The 24,760-nt window shown below is 37.4% G+C and overlaps 1 long non-coding RNA gene across 1 annotated transcript in view; it reads left to right on the plus strand.

Moving 5' to 3' along the window:
- Positions 1-8,972, plus strand: part of LOC110263968 — a 15,610-nt gene extending 6,638 nt beyond the window's left edge. The window contains exon 3 of the long non-coding RNA XR_002349695.1: positions 8,940-8,972. This is a non-coding gene — a long non-coding RNA (uncharacterized LOC110263968). The remainder of the gene's footprint in view (positions 1-8,939) is intronic.

Genomic DNA, 24,760 nt, shown 5'->3' on the forward strand with positions numbered 1-24,760 from the left:
AGAGCCTTGAGCTTTGAGGGAGTGCTTTTGCACTTTGAGCCTAACCTTGACTTCTAAGTGTTTTGTTTTCAAGCATTTGGCTTGATACATAAACACCACAAGTACTTAACAAATAAATTGCCATTGGTACTCAGAGCCTTCAGCTTTCTCATTCTTTCCCTTTTTCTTTTCTTGCTTTATTTTGCATTTGCTTCTTCAAGGTTTTCATGATTTTAAAAGATTTCACAAAATGTTCTAGATGAAAACTTCAATTGAATAAAATCCAATGCAATTGAGCAACAATTAATCATACTAGCTTTCCAATACTTGTATGCACATGCTAAACCCTTCTTTAGTTCCTTGTTTGTTTATGATCATGATGCTTTACTGCTTTTGAATTCACAAAACTCAAGTTGGTAATCACAATGGCACAGCACCATGTTGCAATTTAGAAATCAAACTATGCCTTTTCATACACACATGCATACAGAGAAGGTAAAGACAATCATGTAGTTTATAGTGCTTGAAACAAATGAGAGGAAAAGAAACTTTACAACCTTGTAGTTCATCTTCTCTATTGTTGTCATTTTCCTCCCATTCTCCTCCTTCCCATACCAAACTCAGAATGCTTGCTCATCCTCAAGTAACTATTAGAACCGTGGCTATGGGGCTAAGATGGATCATGAATGTCTTACACAAGAAATGTTAGTAGTACATGTGTTTCAAGTAAGCAAAATTAAAGATAATAATCAAGGCACAAGAGACAAAGACATTGTGATTGCAAGCTTAAGAAGGTGAGCATAATACTTTGCATAAAGAATAAGTGGCACACCAAACTTAGTGTGACACTTTCACTTGGAATTAATGCAAGTATCTTGTAAGGATTAGAACCAAATTTTGTTGCATAGCAACACCAAACTTAGAATGCAACCATATGTCTTTTCATCAAGAGTCTCTTGTATTGGTGGTTCCATGAACTCCTCCTTTATGTACTTCTCTGCCTCACTTGAGTTTGGAATGACCTCTTCACTTTCTTGCTCCTCCACTTCCTCTTTTACACTCAATATTTGTTTTAATAGCTCTTTTATGGATGAGGTTTGTTGATCTTCCCAAGCTTTCTTCATCTCCTCTTTATACCTTTCAATCATGGATTCAAGTGTTGAGGCATTTTGGTCCAGGGAGATTTGTGAGAGTTGTGAGTCTTCATGTTCTCTTATCATCTCAAGTGGCCTTTGTGAATATGCAAGTTCAGGTTCAAATGTTTCCACCACCTCTTTTTTTTTTACTAAAAATCCACTTGACTTAGTAGCCTCTTCATCTTGTTTTTCCTTCTTCTTCATTGCACTCACCAATTGGCCTAGTTGCACTTTCATGTGTTTGAGGGAGTTTTCTTGTTCTTTCCAGACTTTCATTGTCTCCTCCTCATATTTTTTGAACATGGACTCAAGCTTTGAGAGCCTTAAGTGGTTCATGGAAGTTTGTGTGGGTAGTGAGTTTTGAAAGGGGCTTTCGGTTGAAGTATGGTCAAGTGATGATATCTTTGGATGAATATCATATAGAGCACTAGAATTCCCTTCCCAGCCACCATTAGAGTCATGACTTGCATCATTTTGTGGTGGAGGGAAATATCCCATATGATTTTCTTTCTCATCTTGTGGTTCTGAAGCATAGCTCCATGAAATGGAGTGCCCAGAATTTGAAGTTTCTTGGTGATATTCCCAACCACCATTAGAGATTGGTGATGGTGGGTGATATCCCATAAAATTTTGTTTGACCAAATGATGAGTTGAACTCCATTTGTATTTTACAAACATCAATGAAAATTGAAATTACTCATATCAGAGATGAGAATTTCTTAGTGAGGCAAAAACACAAACACCTTGGTTTCAACTTAGAACAGAGAACAAAAGTAAAGAAAATGCTTGATCTAGACTTCTCATCCACTTAATCATTGTTGATCTAAATCAATCCCCAGCAACGGCGCTAAAAACTTGATGGGATATTTTTGTGGAAGAAACGAATTTCTCCAAAATACCCAAATCTAACCGGCAAGTGCACCGGGTCGCATCAAGTAATAAAACTCACGGGAGTGAGGTCGATCCCACAGGGATTGATGGATCAAGCAACTTTAGTGGGTGATTAGTTTAGTCAAGCTAACATTGAGTGACAATTAAAGCCAACGGAATGTAAACTTGCAAGAATTATAAAGTGCAGAAAGTAAAATTGCAAGTAACTTAAAGAGCAAGAAAGTAAAATAGCTGAAACTTGAATTGCAAGAAATATAAATTGCATGAAAGTAAAGGGGACTGGGTGCAGGGAAATTAAATGAAAGCAGTAAATCAAAGCTTAGAACGATTGCAAGGAAATTAAAATTGCATGAAAAGTAAATTCAGATCACAGTGGCTCAAATGTAAAATGCAGAGGAACACACGTGCAGGAAAGTAAATGAGATTTGCAGCAGGCTTAATGTAAATTGAATTGAGGAACCGAATAGAAAATGCTTCAAAACTCTTTTTCACCTATCATCAATCAACCAAACACATCAAAGCTTTGCTCAAAATCATGAGTTTGTTATTCTTTCATAATATATGACAATTATAGCATAAAATCTCATGAAATTGCATTAATTCATCCATGGTTGATTAAATCAAAGGAAACATGAAAATCTACCCAATTGGCTTGCTTATGGCTCAAGAAAGTGCATAAAACCTATTGAAAACAAATGAAAAAGCATAGAAAAACATGACATGTTGGCATGTCATCACCTGCTCAGCAATGGGCACCTGAATACCTCTAACTAATACTGAGTCAAGGGTGTGGCGGAAGAAGTTACAATAAAATTCCTGCACCCAAGACCGGTTCACCCGGCTGAGTTCTCGGTCCACAAAGTCCAAACCCATCCTTTCAATGTGGTTGTTGATTGTTTGCCTCAAGTAGGATGGAAGGGAAAACCTCTTTTCAATGTTCAAGTTCTTGGAGTTATAGCTTTGGAACCGAAGTTCACAGTAGAGATTCGGGAACTTTACGGAATCCTGGGCAGGTAGGGATTGGTTCGCCCTCTCCACCTCATCAATAGGATTTTTTGAATAATCCACATAAGGTGAGAAAGGAGAATCTGAGGCCTTTTTCCTCTTTCTGGAGGTGGCCTTGTCTTTCTCTTTAGCCGACATCCTGAGAACTAGAATAGAACAGAGTATAAGTAATTAAACAAGTTGTAGGAAGCAAGGAAGAGCAAGTGCAGGATGTAAGATGAAAGATAAGTAACATGATGTGAACCAAAATTAAAAACTTGGAATGTAAGTAAGCACAGAAAAACATAACTATTGACCAAGAATTCAAACAATTTAACAATGTACCATAAAGCTCATGCATTAGGCATATTCATCATCACACCTCAAAAGAATGGTTAAAGAGTTAGATGGATTGAAAAGTGAGGTTAGTAGGTTAGACAAGTTAGAGAGTTAGAAAAAAGAAGAAAAACGAAATTGAAAGTTAGTGGTATGATGGAGAATAGCCTAAGTAGCAGAGAAATACAGAATGGGTACAACAAGCATGTTCACATACATGAGGAGAGTGTAGTCATTGATGATGAAATATGAAATTGCAAGAAAAGCAATTAATTGGAAATAAGTCATTAGTCAATTCTTTGGCATAATTGATGTTGCAAGGTTTAACGGCCGGTTGTGTAACGCGAAGCAAGATAGAAAGGGAATTGAGTGAAAGTGAGTTACACAAGCAGAATTCATCAATTATTTGCAATGCAAGAACCATATGCACAAAATCACAAGTTAGATTGAATGGAGAGTGAAGCATAAGAATAAGACATTCAATTAACTTGAAAGGTGTAAGCAAGGAATGGTTCAAAATAGTCAGAGGAAACGTATGAAATATGGAAACACTAACCAAAGGATACCTAAGAATTAAACTTGGTGTAGCTTGGTGAATAAGCAATTTCAAAGCCAACAAGTTCAATCATAAGCAATAAGTTTGAAAGCAAAGCAATTCTAGAAAATTGGTCAGCATTCCGGCAGTAATTAGGACGTTTCCGAACAGCAACTAATCAGCAGGAGAGTCTCATGAATCTAAGAAGCAAGAAGCATAACCGAATAGCAGCAAAAAGTAATATTCATGATGCCCAATGGAATTCACAAAACCAGGCAGTAGCAAAAGAATTACAGAATGAGAAATGCAGTAGGCAGCAAAGTATGAAGAATGCGTCACAGCAAAATGACCAACACCACTCAGCAAGCAATCAATATATGCACAATTAGGTAAACAGATACGGCGCAATCATCAGGCCTAGAATCCTCTATCCAGAACCTAACTACCTAACAATAGAAATTTCTATCTATCCTATCAATCAAAATTCAAGTTCTAATTAACAAAAATTAACAGTAAACTAATGAACAAAGAAAGAATGAAATAAGGGAAACAGGGGGGTGACCTGGGAGCAGACCAGGGATGGAACGGGGGTAGGCAGTGGGGAAGAGGGGAGAATAGAAGTGTAGTGGCCGCCTCAGGTGGTGGCGGCAGTGACCCCTCGGTGGCACCACAGGAGCCAGCGCGGTGGCGGTTGAGGAAAGACAGAGAGGGTGAGGAAGTGAGAGGAAGAAGGAATGAGTGATGAAGAGAGAGAACGGGGGTGAGGGAAGGGAAGAAAGCGGCGACGGCGGTAGCGTGGCCGGCAGAGGTGACTAGGGAGAAGAGGGAGTTGAGGAGAGGCGTTGGAAAAGAAGAAGGGTGGAAGGGAGCGTCTGCGCGAGTGTTCGTCACGCCTTAGAGTTATCCTATTTTTGGAACTGACGCGGGCGCATACAGTGCGCATCTGCATGCCTTGATGGATTTGGGGATGGACGCGGGAGCGTCTCGTGTGCTCATGTGTGGCTAGAAGAATTAGCAAGCACGCGTACGCGTACTGTACGCGTGCGCGTGCTATGAATTGGGCTGAGGGCTCAGTGCTGGCCCAGCGCTAGCACAACTCTCTGGACGAATGTATGGGCTGGGGCTAGCCGCTTAGGGACGCGTATGCGCAATGCGTGCATCTGCGTGCTTGGCCATCTAGTCTAGTTGCGCGCATGCGCGACGTGCGCGGTCGCGTGTTGCCCTTCATCGCTGCAGGGGCGCGCACGCGTACCGTGCGCGTCCGCGTGGGTCGAGTTGGGCTAAAGGCTCAACGTTTACACAAGAGGGGCCCAACTCTCTGGAAATTCTATGGGGTTGCATCCGCTCATGGACGCGTGCACGTACAGCGTGCGCACGCGTCCTCCCTCTCTCTCTATATATATTTTTTAGAAGCATAGAAATAGAATTTGACACTCTCCTAACCTACAAACACTCTAAAGCAACCAAAATTCAAATTTAACAAAAATCTTTAAGTTATTTTCAAAAGTCAAAATAAACACAACTTGCACTTCAAGTAACCTACTTTAACAACAATCTAAACTAATCAAAACACACTATAACAACCTATCAATCAAAACGAAATGTATAAGATTATATTAAAGAAGAAAACTACCTATGATGGAAACTCAAATTACTTATTAAGTATACATACAAGAGAATGGAAAAAGTTTACCATGGTGGGGTGTCTCCCACCTAACACTTTTATTTATTGTCCTTAAGTTGGACTTATGAGGAGCTTCTTATCAAGGAGGCTTGTGCTTTAAGCTATCTTTGAACATCTACCAATGCTTGAATCTCCAATAAGCTCCATTCTACAAAGTTAATATCTTCAAGCCTTGATGGAGTTCTGCAAAAGTTATGAGCTCCCAAATTTGATTTTTCTTGTGCGATCCAGGATCCCACACTTTAGAAGTTGATCATTATTAGTCCATCCAGGTGGCATGACGTTAGAATTCTCATGTAAGTGACCAAACAACTTCCTAGACTCATGCAATTTGGTTCTCCACCAATCATTACTATACAACTTTGAGCATGCAACCATCATGAACTTAGAGTGATGTTTCCAACCACTACACAACTCTCTTCTACTTTTAACTCCACAAAGAGCTCTAAGTTGACCATCATTTTCAATCAAACCATATTCAAGTGAGAAAGTAAAGCTTAGGGATAAGAATTTTACCCACTTGAATGTTGTGTTGGATGGTGAGTTAGGGAGAGAGACCTCCCCACACTTAGACAATGCGAGGTCTACTTCTTTAGGCTCTTCTTTAGTTGTTTCCACCTTTTCGCAAGCTTTTTCGATTACAACATTTTCCCCTTTATCAGTTGGATTGGTGTTGTCTCCAAGAACTTCAATTTCTTGCCCAATGAGAGGTGATTCAATTTTGGATAGGAATTCATTGATGAATGAATTCATCTCTTGATCAACCTCTTCATATTCTTCAATTTCGATATACACCAATTCAACTTTTTCTCCTTGGTAGCTTTCTTCCGATTCGCTTTCTTTCTCATTGCTCACCAAGGGTATGGGAGGTTGTGCACATTCTTCTATAATTTCAACTTCATGTCCAATAGGAGAGGATTCTATTGTAGAGAGAAATTCATCTATGATTGAATCCATCTCTTGATAAGCCTCTTCCAAGTCTCCAACTATGATATGTCTTGGAGGTTGCGCACCCTCATCAACATCAATATCAAGCTTCTTGGAAGAGTGCTCCATGATGCTACATTCCCATGGACTTTCAACATCTCCTAAATCTTCAACCACTTCTTCCTTTTCTTCAATGATCATAGGCTCCTCCAATTGTTTCAACACAAAATTCGACTCTTCCTTCTTCTCCACCGGATTTTCCAATTTTTCCTTCATACTTTGATCTTCTTTTGCTTTTTCATATGTGGCCACGGAATCACCTTGAGTATTCAAGCATTGGTAGGCTAAAGTATGCACTACCTTGGTCAAGTTAGTCACAAACTCTAGGGTGTTCCTTTGCATATGCGCTTGTCCTCGAAATAGCAAGGTGAGAGAATCATCTATTGGGACTTGGGATGGATAAGAGGGTTCATCATTTTGGAGAGAGGGTTCATAGTAGGAAGGTGGTTCTTCTTGGTAAGGGTATGGAGATGGTGTGCATTGAGGTGGTTCTTGGTAGTAGTCATGATATGATTGTGGTGGTTCTAAAGGTTCTTGCTCATAATGGTTATGGGAATATGGTATGGGTGATTAGTTATATGATGGATATGGGTCACAAGAAGGTGGTTAGTATGAAAAGGCTTGTGAGGATGGTTGAGGTTCATGTGGAGGATAAGAATCATAGGCATATGATGGTGGTAATTGATTGTCATAAAAGGACTCACCATAGCCATTGAATTGACATGCACTAGGATGTGAATTATACCTATAAGTATCCGGAGGTTTTTGCCAATAGGAGTGATCAATTCCGAGGCTCCTTCCATCTTTGTTGGTTCCATCCTTGATGCATGTGGTCATTGAAGTTCACATTTCCTACAACACAATTAGAACCAAACTCATAGCCAAAGTGAGAATTCATAGGGGAAAAGCAAAATAAAACTAACAAAATCTAGTAAACAAGCAAAAGACAAGCTATTCACACTATTCACATATATACATTAACCAATAACATAAAACCATTGCAATTCCCCGACAACGGCGCCATTTTGATGATTAGACTTTTGTGTGGTCTAGAATTCACAATTGAAATCTCGTTGCAAGTATAGTTTCTAAACCAACAATAGTCCTTTCATACAAAAGATTGTTTGTCATAAGTAACAAACCCCTAAATTTATAAACTGAAGTATTGAATCTCAGGACGTTCTCCCTAGGAATTGCAAACAAATGTTCTTGTTATTGGTTATGAGGTATTGTTTGGGGTTTTTGGAATAATGGGCAAGAAATATAAATGGCAAAGGAAATAAACTTAAAACTAACAAAGCTCTTGGCAAGGTATGAGAACTAGAAGTCCCATCCTAGTTATCCTCCTCAATTGTGACCATAAATTGTCCATTGCTACCACTTAGTTAACCTCTAACCATGGAGGAAAGTCAAGTGGATGAATCAACTTGATTCCACAAGTCCTAGCCAACTCCCAAGGGAAAGACTAGCTTTAGTGGTATCCAAATCAATTAGCAACTTCTAATCAACAATCAACAAAGGAATTAGACAACTCAAGTATCACTAATTACTCTACCAAAGCCAAGAGGTACGAAATCTACACTAAAATCCAACCAAGCATTTTATCAAATACTTGGAAGGCATAAAAGGAAAGCAAAGTAAATTGACAACAAAAATAGAATCTAACAACAATTATGGCAATGAATTAGCAACAACAATCAAAAGGAACACAATTATTATGAATTACCTCTAATTGAATTGAAAGAAAAGAGAAGGAACAAAAATAGATCTATAACAAAACATGGAAACAAAATAGAAGAGATTACAACAAAAGAATAGAGGAAGATGAATGTAACAACAAGAATTGAGAAGCAAAAGTAGAAGAAGGCATGAATGAAAACCTAGATCTAAGAACTAATCCTAATCCTAATTCCTAATCCTAGAGAGAAGTGAGAGCTTCTCTCTCTAAAACTATCTTTCCCTCCAAAAATTAAACTAAACTAAACTAATGTGTAGAAGTATATGATCCCCCCTTCCTCCCCTCAATCCTTGGTCCTTTTGAGTGTTTTTGGCGCCAAAGTTGACTTGGATTGGACCTTGCAGTCCTTAAGAATTCGTTGCCCATGATTTCATTAAAAAAAAAATCATAAATCAATACCGACGCGTACGCGCACAGCACACGTACGCGTCCCTGGGCGATTTTGCAAGGTGTGTGTAAGCGCCTGGTGCGCGCGCGTCCATGGCTGAATTCAACTCTTTGGCTTTTCATGATCTTTTCCTTTTTCATGCTTCCTTCCTTGCTCCCTTATCCATTCCTAGCCTTTTTCAACCTGAGATTACTAACAAACACATCAAGGCATCTTACGGAATCAAGGAGAAAGTAAAGTTATCTAATCAAAGGCCAAAAAGCATGTTTTTTACACTTGAGCACAAATAAGGGAGAGATCGCAAAATCATGCTAAATCATTGGCTAAATGTGAGAAAAGGTTAGCAAAATGCTATAAATCCAACGCAAGATAAACCTTGAAAATGGGGTTTATCAGGCTATTGTGATATGAGAAGACTCAAAACTTCACTCCATACAAGTAATGCCTCCAAATCTTTAATGTAAATACAATCACCGCCAATTCCAAGTCATGAGTTTGGTAATTCATCTCATGAGGTCTCAGCTGACGCAATGTGTAAGGTACCACATTCCGGTGTTACATCAACACATACCCCAAACCTTTCAACGAAGCATCACAATACACTTCAAAAGGCTTATTAGGTTCTGGTAACACAAGCACATGCGCTATAATCAGTTTTCACTTCAAAGCTTGAAAGGTCTCCTCACATTCTGATGTCCATGCAAATGGCGTATCCTTTCGAGTTGACTTTGTCAAAGGCAATGCAATTTGTGAAATGCCCCTGATAAATATCCGATAATATTCTGCCAAACCTAAGAAGCTTTTAATTTCTGTCACTAATGTAGGTCGTCCCCAATCCATTACTGCCTCAACCTTAGAAGAATCCACTGCTATTCCCCGTTTACTCACTACATGACCCAGAAATTTCACCTCATTCTTCCAGAATTCACATTTAGAAATTTTCACGTACAACTTCCTCTCTTTCAAAATTTGCAGCACGATCTGCAAGTGGTCCATGTGCTCCTTCTCAATCTTAGAGTAAATTAGAATATCATCAATAAAGACGATGACGAATCTATCCAGGAAAGGATGGAATATCCGGTTCATATAGTCCATGAACACAGTAGGGACATTGGTTAACCCAAATGACATCACATTGTATTCATTGTGATCATATCGAGTTCTGAAAGCGATTTTCGAAATATCTTCATCTCTTACCCTTATCTGGTGATAACCAGACCTTAAGTCAATCTTAGAAAAGACACTAGCTCCTTGCAATTGGTCAATTAGATCATCAATTCTCAGCAATAGGTATTTATTCTTTACAGTTATTTTGTTCAGTTATCTGTAATCTACGCCCATATGCATACTTCCATCCTTCTTTTTCACCAACACCGGTGCTCCCCATGAAGAAACGCTCGGACGAATGAAGTTCTTACTCATTAACTCATCCAGCTGAGCCTTAAGTTAAAGGCGACATTCAGTAAGGTGCAATTGAAATTGGTCCTACTCTAGGAACTAGCTCAATCGCAAACTCGATATCTCGAGAAGGAGGAAATTCGGGTATATCTTCAGGGAATACTTCTAGAAATTCATTCACAACTGGAATCTGATTCAAACTTTGTTCGTCGCCCGACACACTGGCAGCCAATAGTATGAATCCCGAACACTCACTTTCACTACAATTCACCATGATAGAATTCAAGTAATATCCATTCACCACCACAGGTCCTTCAGACCCTTTGGACATAAATTGCACCGACTGTTTAAAATAGTTAAGTAGTACGTGATGCTTTGACATCCAATTCAAACCCAAAATTAGGTCAAGTCAAGTCATCGGCAAGTAAATTAAATCATGGACAAAAGTTCGGTGCTTAATTCGAAACAGAACTTGTGGACAACCTAATCTAGTCACAATAGCTTCAGAGATAGTATTATGCACTTTTAAATTATAGTTCAACACAACTATCTTCAATCCTGACTCATTAGCCTTCTCGAATGCTATAAATGAGTGTGATGCTCCAGTATCAAATAAGGCAATTAAAGTTTTACCAGCCATTTCACAGTTACCTCTTATCATTGTCTCGAATCTCTCGGCACCCACAGCAAATGTAGTGAACACTCGCCCTGGTTGTTGTGCTCTCTTGGCATCATACCTCTTCTTGTTTGAACAGTTCCAAGACAGATGCCCGGTTCCACCACAGTAGTAGCATACACCCAGTCCAGTTCTTCACGGAGTGTTCGGATGATACGCCCCACATCTCCTACATGTCAAGTTATTTTGTGGAATCTGAGCTTGGTTTCTTTTGTCCCTTCCCTCATTGTTGTTATTATTGAATCTCTGGAAGTTATTCTGACCCAGATGTTATCGTGGGACATAACTTCCTTGCTTGAAATTCTATCCTCTAGGCGCAAAGTTCCTCCCTTGATCTCTCATAACAAAAGTTCGGTGATCACCCTTGTCCAATACTGCCTTTCTCGCATAATCCTCAGTAACTCGATCTTATTTACCAGTTCAGAGAAAACTCTGATCTCCATCAGGCCCACTGTACTCAGGATGTCACTCCACAGACCACCTTCATATTTTATGCATTTCCATTCTTCAAAATCCTCTGGATCACCTTGATAAATCCTAAAAAACCGATACAATTCTTCAAATTGATTGGTGTACTCTGCCACTGACATAGGACCCTGCTTCAGCTATAGCAAATCAAGCTCCTTCGCCGTCCTTACTGAGTTTGGGAAATACTTCTTATAAAACTCAGATTGAAATACATCCCAAGGGATTGCAACATTATCTCGCTGCAGAAAGCATCGGGTTTTCTGCCACCAATATTGAGCTTCACCCATCAGCTGATAGGTAACAAACTCAACACACTGATCTTCAGGCACTTGTTGTGCTCGCAAAGCTCGTTCCATTGCCTGAAACCAATTGTCAGCTTTTGTTGGATTTGTGGTTCCTCTAAAGGTTAGTGGGTTTATCTTCAGAAAAGTTGCTAAGGTCATCGGCCCATTTTCACCATTACCCAGTTTCCGATATTAACTTGCTGACCAAGGGCCTCAGTCATTATCTGCATAACAGCCACCATGTTTTCTAAAGCATTTGTAAAGTTCATGGGATTATTCATAGTGGTTTTAGGTTCCACATTAATATTTCAGCCTCTGCCTCAACCGCGTCTGCGTCCACGAGTCATCATTTAGTTCCTGTTCACACCAAACAAGTGATATTAAGGTGATCGGTCTCAATATTTCAAGTCTAATGCTTCAAAGTTTCAAATTCATACTCATAAACAAATATGCCACATATATCAATTAGATACCCTAATTAGCATAAACACACACCCAGAGTATGCCCAAAAGCATAGTCAGTCCATCCCTTAGGCTCTACAGGAACGAACTACTCTCATACTATAATGTAACACCCTACCACACAGAGCCTTACCCTTAAGTCGTAAAGTAGAGGTGGCGAGGTATTACAACATCTAAAAGTAAAATACGTGCATAAATATAGTTGAAAAAATTTATAATTAGGAGCCTTGAAAAAAAAGCTAAGCAAAAACAAAAACAGAAATTTGTGTCACACTCACAAGGTTAATCGTAAAATGGATAGGAAAGATCAAAAGAAGACCAAAAACATAATATACAGAACGGAGTTCCAAAATACAGATATCAAGCACCAGACTCGACCTACGGGGTAAACACCTGTTTCTCCAAGTCAACCTCTATGAGGGACAAACATAAAATATATACAGAGGAGAATCTATATACATATGTATAGCATAAATACAAAATACAGCATCCCAAAATAACCAAACTTTGCTTGCATAGGAAACTCCAGACACTCAGCGAGGTGCCTCTTGACCTACATCTGAAAAATAATAGAAATAAGTATGGAATGAGAACCTTCTTAGTATGGAAAAGGTGCCCGAATAGTTAATATAAAAGGTCTTGGGAAAGCCAGAGCCATTTCTAGAACTCTGACACTCAGATTTTAGCTTAAAGATCAAACTAAACCAGAAATTAGGTAAGTTATATAAGGTATTCAAGTTTTAAATCTAACTTTAACCTAACACTTCACTTTCTGTCTTCTCCAACCCTCCAAATCACTGGTGGAACAATTCAAGCAAGGAAAACATATACAGAAGTTCAATTACAGCAGATAGAACAAGTAGCAGATAAGTAAAGTTAAGCAATTAAGCAAACCAAAACAATGCACACCCAGGCAAAACATACAAATGCACATGATGTATGACTGTCCTATGGGTGATGAGTCTCATTTGTCAGTTATATAGCCAACCCGATATGTCCTAGCAGTTAACCATTGGACAGTCCCTCTATGCGCGCATCTCCAAGCTCAAAAGTAATAATATCCATGGAGTCAAACTCCAAGCTCAATAATATTCCATGGAGTCAAACTCCAAACTCAATAATATAATATTCAAAATCCATATATATATATATATATGCATGCTTGATGAATCCATATTTGATGGTAATTTTTTGTTAGAATTGAGTGGATTTCATCATGCAAACCTACATTTATTCCCTTAAATAGCCTGCTTTTGAGTTTTTCTCCTAAATTTTGCTTGATTATGAAAACATGCTCTTTTGTGCTTAATTTAGTCGATTTTATTCCATTTGCATTCCATTTGATACCTTGATGTTTTTGGTGAGTGATTTCAGATGTAATAGGTAGAAATGGCTTGGCAAGAATGGAAGAAGAGCATGCAAGAGGGAGGAAACATGAAGAAACAAAGGAGAAGAGCATTGCGAAGTGTGCGCGCGCACAGTCTCTTGTGCGTACGCACAACCTGAGATTCGGCCAAGTGTGCGTGTGCACACAGCTGTGCATAAGCACAGGTACCAACGCGTGCCTTCATTAAAAAGGCACGTGACTCGCGTTTAGGGAGCTTTGGAGGCCAAAATCTGATGGCCTAGAGCTCATATTGGAGGGGCAACACGTGGAGAAACATAGCATATCAATAGGAGTAGTGTTAGATAGTTTTTGGAGGCTTTAGGTTTTAGTTTTCTCTAAAATTTCTCTCAACTCTATTAGAATTTTCATTAGGGTTTATTTTCCAAGTCCTATTTCCATTTTTGATCTTGGATTTTTTGCTTGCCTCCATTGTAAGTATTTCTTAATTGCTCTCTTTTATTACTAAAATTTTGATACTCTTTCTTGTAGTTAAAGACATATTGTTAATATATATATTTTTTGCAATTTTGATTTTCTTGTTGATGAATTTGATGATTGATGATTATTATATGCTTCTTGAGTTAGTATTATTGGTTTTGATCATTTATTGCTCATAGTTTCAAGTATTTTCTCAATTTTGTCATGATTTATGTTTTTGCCCACCAAGTGTTTGTGAAAATGTCAATTTTAATTATGAGGTAAATTTTCACCTCTTGGTTTGAGGAAAATGAGCATATGGGTTCCTAAAGTTGGAATGTCTAACATTTAGTGATAATTCTTGGATTGTTAATTGTTCTTGTTTCCACTAACGCTAGCTTGTTGCTAAGGCAATTAGGAAGTGAGTTAGGATTTGTGGATTAAGAACACTTAGGCTCACTTGATCTATCCTTCGATGTTAAAGGTTAACTAAGTGAGATTAATCCATCACAATTATCATAGTTGTGGTTACAACAAGGAAAAGACCCCTTAGCTCATTCCAAGCCAAGAAGCCATTTATGCTTTGAATTACACACACACATCTCAATCACTTTTACATCTTACTTGTTCATATTACATAGCTAGTTCTTTAATTCCTTTATTAGTTCATTAATTAAAATTTTGAATGTTCTTTTATTCCTTTAATTGTTCATATATTTATTGAAAATTCCTTGATTGTCACAACCGAAATTATGCACTATTGATCGCTAGTCCTTGGGAGACGACCCGGGATTCTACTCCCGGATTTAATTGGTTTTAAATTGTGACATATCTAATCTAAACAATGGTTGTGAGTCGCTTTGTCGGTTGGGACTATACATCCAACATTGAAACCCCATCTTTCCTCCCTTTTTCGGAGAAAGAGAGATATTCCTAACCGATGATCCGGCACCCACCAATGCCCATGGGGGAACCCGAGGAGTTAAAGCGCCCGGTCACATCTTGTGACAGAGGGTCAACAAATAGTCTCAAATACACAAGCTACATAATAATCTTTTTCTTTTTAAAATAACACTCTAAATCAAAACTCTAATTCTTATAGAAGTTTTGGCAGTATCTCCTCTAAAAATCAAATTTCTACCACCTTTCAAGGGTCCCAACAACCAAACCAAACACCTCACAGTCATTTAAAATCATTTCCAATATCAAATTATTTCAAAAGGAAACAAATACCAATATTAAATCTTTTCCCAAAACCAACCAACTCCAATAGTAAATCATTAACAACAACTAAACCACACATCTTATACCATATACACAATCCATCAATAATTCGTTCAGTTCATTCCTATCTTAAGGTCTTCTAGCCTAAGTTTTCATGTGACATTAAACATTAACTACAAGAAACCAAAACCATACCATGGTAGATTTCTCCTGAGGCTCAGAACACCTCAAAAACCTCTCATTTCACAAGCTTCAAGCCTCCAAACGTCAATCTTCAAACCTAATTACCCAGATTTATGTTTCGAACTACCCAATTGAACTCCAAATCAACCAGAACACAATCTTTTTCACACAATATCACTATAATCATCATAGAGTTCACTAATCCAATGATTCACAAAGGTTTAACATTTTTTTACCTTACCTACGGATCTATTGGATAAAACCTAGTAATTATCCGCTGCTAGAGTTCACCTAAACCATCAAAAGCATTAAATTCTTCAATACCCAAACCCTAAAATCATGATAGAGAGGAGAGGGAGAACTGGAAGAGAAATACTAATTTCTTACCATTTTGTTCAGATAGAATTGAAGAGAATTTCGAGACAAATACGTGGCCGCTGACGGTTTGTCAATCGGAGCTCCGAATTGAAAGTTATGGACGACGGAAGTTAACGGTGGTGAGGGTTAGGGTTTTCACGTTAATCCCTCTCTTCCTCAATGTGTTTGCAGAAATGAAATTGGAGATGGCTCATTTAGTGACTTTATAGTTTGGGCTTGGACTCGGTTTGGGCCCGGTCCAACCAGTTCAACTTGTTGGCCCAGTTTTGCGCCAAAATCTTTAAAATTAGTGTCAAAATTTATATTTTTAATATCTCTGCTTCTTTAGATTAAAAAAATTGATTTTGATAATTTCTTTGAATAATAATTAATTTATTGAATAATTATTTATTAATTTTGTGAGGTTTATGATGAGCGGATATTTTATACGCTTTTTGGCATCATTTTCATATAGTTTTTAGTATGTTTTGTTTAAGTTTTATTATGTTTTCATAGGTTTTAGTGAAAATTTTATATTTTTGGATTTTTCTTTGAATTTGTGTATTTTTATGCAATTTCAGGTATTTTCGGGTGGAAATTGAGGAGTTAGAGCAAAAGTCTAATTCAGAAACAGAGAAAGCACTACAGATGCTGTTCGGATCTGACCTCCTTGCACTCGAAAGAGCTTTTCTGGAGCTACAAAACTCCAAATGAAGCGCTCTCAATGGCTATGGAATGCTAACTTTCAGAGCTTTCTATAAATATATAATAGTCCATACTTTGCTTCAGAATTGAAGGCCCAAAACTGGTGTCCAACGCCAGCCTCATGCCCTATCTTGGCATCCAGCGCCCAAAGGAGAAGAGACTAGTGTCCAACGCCCATAAAGGACCCCCTAGCCAGTATTCAATCCCCTAGAGGCCTCCAAGCACATGGATCTCATCAAAGCTCGGCCTAAACACTCACCAAGTGGGCCCCGGAATTGGATTTTAGCACTAAGAGACTATTTTACCCTTTTTCTGTAATCCTTAGTCATTAGTTTAGTATTTAAGGGAGAAGATCACATAGCTAGGGAGGACTTCTAGCATATTTCGAATTCTACATTGTATTTTCTATCAGCATGAGTATCTAAACCTCCTGGGTTGAGGGGAGGAGCTCTGCTGAGTTTTATGGGTTAATAAAAGTATTACTATTCTATTTCAATCCGTATTTGATTCTCTATTCTAAGATGTATCTTCGTTCTTCATCAATATGAATGCGTTGAACTGGCATAAGGTTATCTCATTCTACATGGGTTCAGAGTGCATCTTTCATCGAACAATGATGAACCACTAGCTTGATTATACATCTCTTAGACAGCTAATCCACGACTTCGTTGGGGACTTCTCGAAACATCAGTTCAGCCGAGGTATGGGGAGATTAGAGTCTTTGTGGTAGAGGCTAGAACCCAAAGGTGTAGCATTCTCTGATTCGGAAGATTCAACCTTATCTGTGGCGTTTTGAGTAGGATCATTAAGGAGAATAGATTGTAAGAGCTTCACCCTCAATCAGAATGGATCCACACTAACCCTGGGGCTCACATACAGAATGGAGGAGCATTGGTGACCTCTCAACTGGCATTGATCACATACAGTCTGCCATAGAAGAAATCATTCACAGTTGCAGAAGATAGTAAAACCAAAGTTATCCAGAAGAACAAAGCATCTCCAAGCCTTAACCATCTTCTTATCATTATAAACATATCAACCTAGTTAAGTTCCCTTTGTTTTCTTTTATGCATTTAAAATAGCAAACTCACCTCTTCTATTCGCCTGACTAAGATCTACAAGATAACCATAACTTGATTCAAACCACAATCCTCGTGGGATCGACCCTGACTCGCTCAGGTATTACCTGGACGACCTAGTGCACTTGCTGGTTCAATTGTACAAAGTGTGGGAATTCATGCCATCAGTTTACATCAGACATCTTTGACAATTCTGTTATCCCATCCAATGTATTTGATATACCTTGCTGATCTAGCAAAGCTTGCACCATTAGTTTCCATAACTGGAAGTCATTGGAACCGTCAAATTTCTCCACTTCAAATTTTTGAACCGACATCTTATATCAAGGTAAAATTATTTTTTTTTATGTGAAAGATTAGACAAAGATAAAACCATAGAGCATATGAAGAATTGGTCATTCTCCCGAAAATCAAGTGGCTCTTATACTACTTGTTAGGGATAAGACAGAGTCAGAGTGGAAGCGAGTATATCCCAGTAAAATAGGTTAAGAAAGAGAGAGAGTGTGTGTGTACAACCAATAATTTAATGTGAAAAATTTCCCAAAATGAATAAGGCAAAATACCGCGGCCCCACACTCCAAAAAATATCCATTATATTTAAAGATAATTACAATATAATGTACCATAGTAAGACACTTTTATACTATAATTTGTAGTATCTAGTGAGCATTAGAAAGTATAATTAAACTCTAATGTGTATCCCTTGCAACCCTCAAAAATTTATTACACACTCTCTATAATATTGCACTCACTATTTTATAAGAGAACTCATTTACAAAAAATAAAACACACACAAAGATAAGAAAAGAATGCTTCATTGCTTACTTGGTGTTTTGCTTGGTATGTTACGAGACTTTATATCATTGCATATTTATAGAGAAGTAGGAGAAATCTAAGCTACATATTAGAAAAACTAGGTCATTAAAATATTAAGCAAATATTAGTGGTGGAGGGGTTGAAAAAAATGTAAGCCATGACATCAAAAAAGATTGCTTGAAAGTTTGGAGTCTAAAGTTAGGATTCTGAAAATGGGTGGTACTTTGTTGGTTACATGCATGTTGCTGATTATTGTAGCTATTCTAGTGTTCAAGTGGGATAGTCAATTTGATCAATTATATCTTGCAAAAAACAAATGAGATGTATTTATAAACATTCTATTCTTGTACATCTTTTTATCTTGCAAAGAAATGGACATTTACAATATTCCTTGAAACTCTTACTTGCATATTCAGTCACAAAATAAAACAAGCACAAATACTAAACAATTCACCAAAGTTAACATTCATATTCATATTCTAAAAAATTGAACCAAAGTAATTTACCAAGTATGTCTAAGTTGTTAATATAAAAGCCTACATAGCCAAATAGTTGGTTCCTAATTAAAAAAGCACACAAATTTCAAGTTTAAGCAAAATAGAGAGACAAAGACACCAATTATTCCCTATAAATATTTATCTAAGTCATCATTTTTTCTTTTTAGGTGGCTTAAATCCAGGAGCTAGTACAAATCTTATAAAGTTTTCAAGCCTTGAAATAGTTTTTTTTGTTGCATCTTGCATGGGTAAAGTAGGACATTTTACCTTGAAATAGTCTTTGTTGGTGAAATGCTTGTAGCTTTCGACGTATTTCTTTTAGTAGGGACTTTATGGGATTTTTAGTTTGCTTAACAGGAGTGGATGATACCTATATAATCAATGAACTCAAGTGATCAATAAATTTGATAATAGAATTTAATTAATAAAATTTATATAATTAACTTTGTAAACCTATTGAGAGTTATTGGTTTTTGAAAAAATAGGTTGACTATCCAACTGGATCTCAGTTTGAGGTGTGGATCTAAAGTACTTGGAGTTGCAGCAACATTTGGAACAAGTGTGGAATCACCACCATTGCAGCAGCAATAGTATGAGCAAAATTGTTTGTATTATTTGCACTTGCATCAGCATTACCAGGAGTAGCTATAGTAGATGCTTCCTCATTAACAGCTCTCTTGTCACAATTTTTCTTGGTGTGTCTTGTTTCACCACAATGGCAACAACTTCCTTTTCTATAATTTTTTTCAGCTTGATTTTCTATTTCTTGCCCCCACTTGGTTCCTTATCAGCATCTTTTCTTCATTTTTTCTTAATTGGTCCTAGCTTCTTCTTGAATTTTGATGCTTGTGGTCTATTATATGGTAACTTCTCCCACAATGCTTGACCTGAAAGTGAATTTATATAAAAGGCATATGTGTCATTATATGCTGTTTCTCCTTTCAATACTTCTATTGAGGTGTTGATTGTTTGAGCTCCTAGTGGCATGACTCGTGCTACCGATCATTATTCTATTTGAGGATAGTGAAGAGAAGACAAGAGAAAAGAGAAGAAGAGAAGGTCTGGAGATAGTGAAGATAATTTGGAGATTAAAATTTTTAAAAGGAGTTTAAGGACCAAATTTTTAAACAAAGAAATTCATTCGCCACATACATCAACTAGCTGTTAGTTTGCCAAGGTGGCAATATCGAGCCTAGATCAATTTTCTGATGACGTTTTATGGATAGAAGGTGTTTGATAGATGATTTTGAATTTCATAGTGCAAGTTCTGAGATAAAAATGGATAACTATTAAGTTTAGGAACTACTTTAAGATTCGAATGTAATTTCAAAAATTAAATTGAGGCTTACCTTGATTTTATATTATTATTTAATAACACTTATTTTTATTTTTCCAATTAAGATATTTTTATACTAAGCGTGTGCTACAAATTAAATTATTCTTTATTCTTTTAAATGCCTGACTAACCAAAATATATACGTGCATTAATGCGTTATTAAATTCATCTCTGCGAAATCGTATATATACAAAGGTGGCTCGAAATGAATAAATTCCAAGGAAAATAGAATCTAAGGGTGATTATAAATAAGTTGCAGCGAGAAATTAAAGAAAAGCTAAAAGACTGATTAACTTTCCAACTTCTACAACTTAAGGAATATAGCTTCAATAACGAAGTCATGGATCATGCATGAGTGGATATCAAAATTAAATTAGGAGGCTACAAGAAACATATTGGTAGAAAGGTAAGAGAAAGCAATAGAGAAAGAATTTGTGTGTATTTAAGTTGTATAGAATAATACAATATAAAAGAGTATTTATAGGTGCTAAATAATTTTAATGAATGCTAATTGATCATAATATATTTTAACATTTCTCCTGAAACTTAAGTGACAACTTGAGTTTGAAACTTATTTAAAATAATAAAATAAAGAAAAAACTGCATAATTTGATGGAATAGGTGCAGACGAAACTGACGGAAAAAAGCGCAGACAGAATTACCGGAAGAAAATGCAGATAAAACTGACGGAAGGAAGTGCCAACAAAACTGCCGAAAGGAAGCGCAAATGAAACTACCACAAGGAAAGCGTAGACGAAATTGTCGCAAGAAAAGCGCAGACGAAACTGCTGCAAGGAAGCACAGATGAAACAATTGCAACGAAAGTACTGACAAAACTACCACAAGAAAAGCGCATACTAAATTGCCAAAAAAATGGCGAATTGCCCGAAAAACTACCAGAAAGGTGGAAAACTACGAAGAGATGGTAAAATACTAGAGGACGACGACCTATCGGAAGGTGACAAAAAATATATGGTTTCCACTACAAGAAACATGCTGAATACTATCGGAATTACCATTGGATTTAGCAGCATCTATTACATCGGATTTAACGTTTGGTTTTGCAGCAGATACAAGCTAGATTTAATTCCCCGAACTGTTTACTGTCGGATTTTATGTTTCGACTCTAAATCCGACGGTGATAAGTGGCGCAAAATATTATTTTAGTGGTGCTAACTATACCGGCAGATCTACCGTCGGAACTCGCTTTAGTGAAACACTGAATTTACGCAATTTACCATCAAAATATTCTACCGGTAAATCTGACGGTAATATTGAGGTAAAATTCAAACACAAACCTTCTTCCCCTCACTTTAGCGAACTCACTATCCTCTCGTGTTCTTTCGTCGGCCGTGAAGCTGCCGGCATTGCCGCCACCCGCTTGAGCCTCCGTTGCCACTGCTGCTGGATGTTTTCGCCGCTGGAGTTGTCAGTCACTGCTGGAGCTGTCGGGACCGTTGTCGCTGTTAGCGTTCGTGGTCACTGCCGTTGGTGATAGTGACGTTGTCGCCATCACTGCCGCCACTTGTTACCACTATGCCTCCACCATCTTGTACCCATGTTCAGAGGTAATTTTGGCATTTTTTTATTTTTTAAAGATTTTTATGTGAGTTTAGGATTTTTTGTTATGTAGTATATGAAATTATTGATTAAATTAGTGTAATAAAATTTGTGATTAGGATTTGTTTTTAGGATTTTTCAAATTTTTTTTATGAGTTAAGATTTTGTGAAGTTTGTGATTAGGTTTGGTTTGGGATTTTTAGTTTTTTTGATTTTTTTTTGTGAGTTTAGGGATTTGTTGTGTATTTTATTTATCAAATTATTGATTAAATTAGGATAATGAAGTTTGTGATTTGGATTTTTTATGTTAATTTAATGTAAATAAAAATTAAATTAAGTTCAGGTAGGTTAAGTAGGGTGAGATTAAGAGTGCTCGACAATGTTGGAAGACTTTGTGAAGTTTGTTGAATTAATTTGTTTCACCTTGGGAGTTTAATATGTTTTTTTTATTAGGACAGTGCTATTTCTCTGAGATAAACTAGATTTCACTTTTTTCCATATTCTGTGCATCCGTGTTCCAACTAGGTTTTCTATCTCTAACTATAATCAATTGTTTAAGTTTTGTGTTGGACTTACTTTTTCTAGGATAGTGTTTTAGGATGGAAGTGGGAGAAGGTTACGTAGAGGCACCTTCTTGAAACCCTTGTTTGCTGAAAAATTGAGTTATAAGGAGTTATGCACTAGAACGATTAAGATTTGATATGTTATTGAATTCGTGTTTGTTCTAATTTTTGCCTGCAGCTATTTTCTCTGTGAAAACTGTTATATTTATTTGATGGGTGCTTCATCACCCGATAGCGTGGGCCAATTGGTCCGGATTTATCGATTTAAAATCCGTTACACAAGCCACCTTGAAACAAGACTTTTACCAATCCAAAGAGGCTCTGGGTATCGATGTTTGGAACCAAAATCTCAGTTATATGCTTGTGGTACAACCGTGTTAAGGAAAGGATTAAGTAACTAGAACTGCGGGGTGCCTTATCACCCGGTAACTTGGACCAACTTGTTCGGGATTACCGATCAAAAGCTCATTATCAAGAGTTTCCTCGAGACGGAGGATTTAGAGCTGTAAACAGAAAAGTTCTCTCTAAGTTCAAAGGAAGGAAGTCAACGATAGGACTTAATGGGAGTGAGATTTCATAACATCATCCGGGTTCTAGTTTCTTTAAGGTGTTGACATTCTCAAGATTTCAAGGAACAATGAGAAGTAAAGAAGCACTCATGATCACAATGTGCCTAAACCTTACTCATAGGACAAGCATGAGCTTCAATAGAACTCCAAATTCTCATCAAACCCACTTTAGTTTTCTAGTTTTCTAGTTTCTTGAGGACAAGCAACACTTTAAGTTTGATGTTGTGATGCGTGAGCATCATTACTATCTTTTCTATATAATTTATATAGTGATTTGTTGAATTCTTGAGAGATTTAGGTGATTTACTCCCTATTAGATACTACTTTGAATTGTTGTATTTTATTGATTTCAGGTAGCATTCGGGTAAAATCTGGTAGAGTTCAGAAAGAAGAAAACAGAGGGAATTGGTTGCTACCACATTGGTGCTAAATGCCACCTCACCAGCGTTTAGCGCCATCACCTAAAAGACCACAAGTACATCCGGGCATGGCGTCACTAAACGCCACCTCACTGGTGTTTAGCACTAGGGATTTTGAGAAGCGTGTGACCATTCTGTAATGGTGGCGCTAAACTCCCAGTCACCCGCGTTTAGCGCTGATAGCGTGGATCAAAGTGGGGACCATGTGTGCAAAAAAAATCAACAAGGCTTTGGAGATTTGATTTTGTAAATCAAGTAACAATTAGAGAAGATATATTTAGGTTTTTAATTTAAGTTTTAAATTAATTTCAACTAGGACTATAAATAGGATAGAGATCCGCCCTCACGAGGACTTCTCCTCTCCTAATTTTTTGTTTCGCGATTTACACTTTTCTCTGCTAGGATTTTCTCCACACTATGAGCAACTAAACCTCCATTGTTAAGGTTAGAAGCTCTGTTTACTTTGATGGATTAATAATTAATTGTTCTTCTACTCTTGATTAATGCATTAATTCATGTTTAAGAATTGATTTCATTCTTCATCTTACGAATTAGTGATTATTGGAAAATAACTCTAATCTAACTTGAATTCTCTTGAATCTTGGAAAAGCTATATCATTAGAATTACAGCTTGAAACCCTTTTTCACAACTCCTTAATTATCTGGACTTAATGTGGTACGTGACATATAACTGTGTTATTTTTTGGTTCTTAGGGTTTGTGTGCCTTATAAATAAGAAATTACACTTAACCATCTAGTACAATTAATTGAACAAGGAATTGACAGTTGGTTGGATTAGAGGAGATTGAATTGTCTTGGAATAGGAATTCAAACACCTAGGGTTTGCTATAAGCTGAATCATTGCATGATCAAGGTAGTTGACATTGAATATTAATCCTGACATTTAAGCATCTCCAAAGCCTTAACTCTATTCTCAAACCATTTACCCAACCATTTACTGTTTACTTTTCTTAATTCTTTGTCTTTTATACTAGTTGATCTTCAAAACTCCTAATTCCACTTGTCTAACTAGAACAATTAATCAACCATTGCTTGCTTAGTCCATTAATCCTCGTGAGATCGACACTCACCTGAGTTTATTACTTGGTACAACCCGGTGCACTTGCCGATAAGTTGTGGTTAGAAATTTTGCACTAGTCTGAAGGGGTATCAAGGTGTCTGTGTGAGAAGTGTTGGCTAACTAAGTGGTTAGGTCCTACAGATATAACGCTTTGCCTCAATCGTAATAAGTTCACCGATGGGTATTGTATGTAGATGGAACACGGAGAAGTGGACGAGAAGAGAATTAACTGGTCTGCCTCAAATTCGAATAGGTTCGATTGTCGATCAACGAGGGTTCAGATGGTGAGAGAACTAAATATGGAAGAAATGACTTGGGAGGATAACCAAGAGAGATACAATGAGATTCTGTTTGATGAAACATGTGTTATGGAATTCGAAGAGACTGAACAAGAGCATAACCCGGAGGAAAATAGATTTTCTCGTCTGTTAGAATTTGCTGCGAGACCATTGTTCGAGGGGTGCTTTCATTCAGAGTTGTCTGCATGTGTTAGAATGATGAGTATTAAACTAGGGTCAAATCATACCCAAGAGTCTTTCGATTGAAAAGTGGGCCACCCTTCGCAACTAGGGGTGGCAAGCAGGGAAGCCCACCCCGCCCCGCTTAATGAGGCTGTCCTAA

Source organism: Arachis ipaensis, chromosome B06 (genome assembly GCF_000816755.2).
Source record: "Arachis ipaensis cultivar K30076 chromosome B06, Araip1.1, whole genome shotgun sequence".
Taxonomy (NCBI): domain Eukaryota; kingdom Viridiplantae; phylum Streptophyta; class Magnoliopsida; order Fabales; family Fabaceae; genus Arachis; species Arachis ipaensis.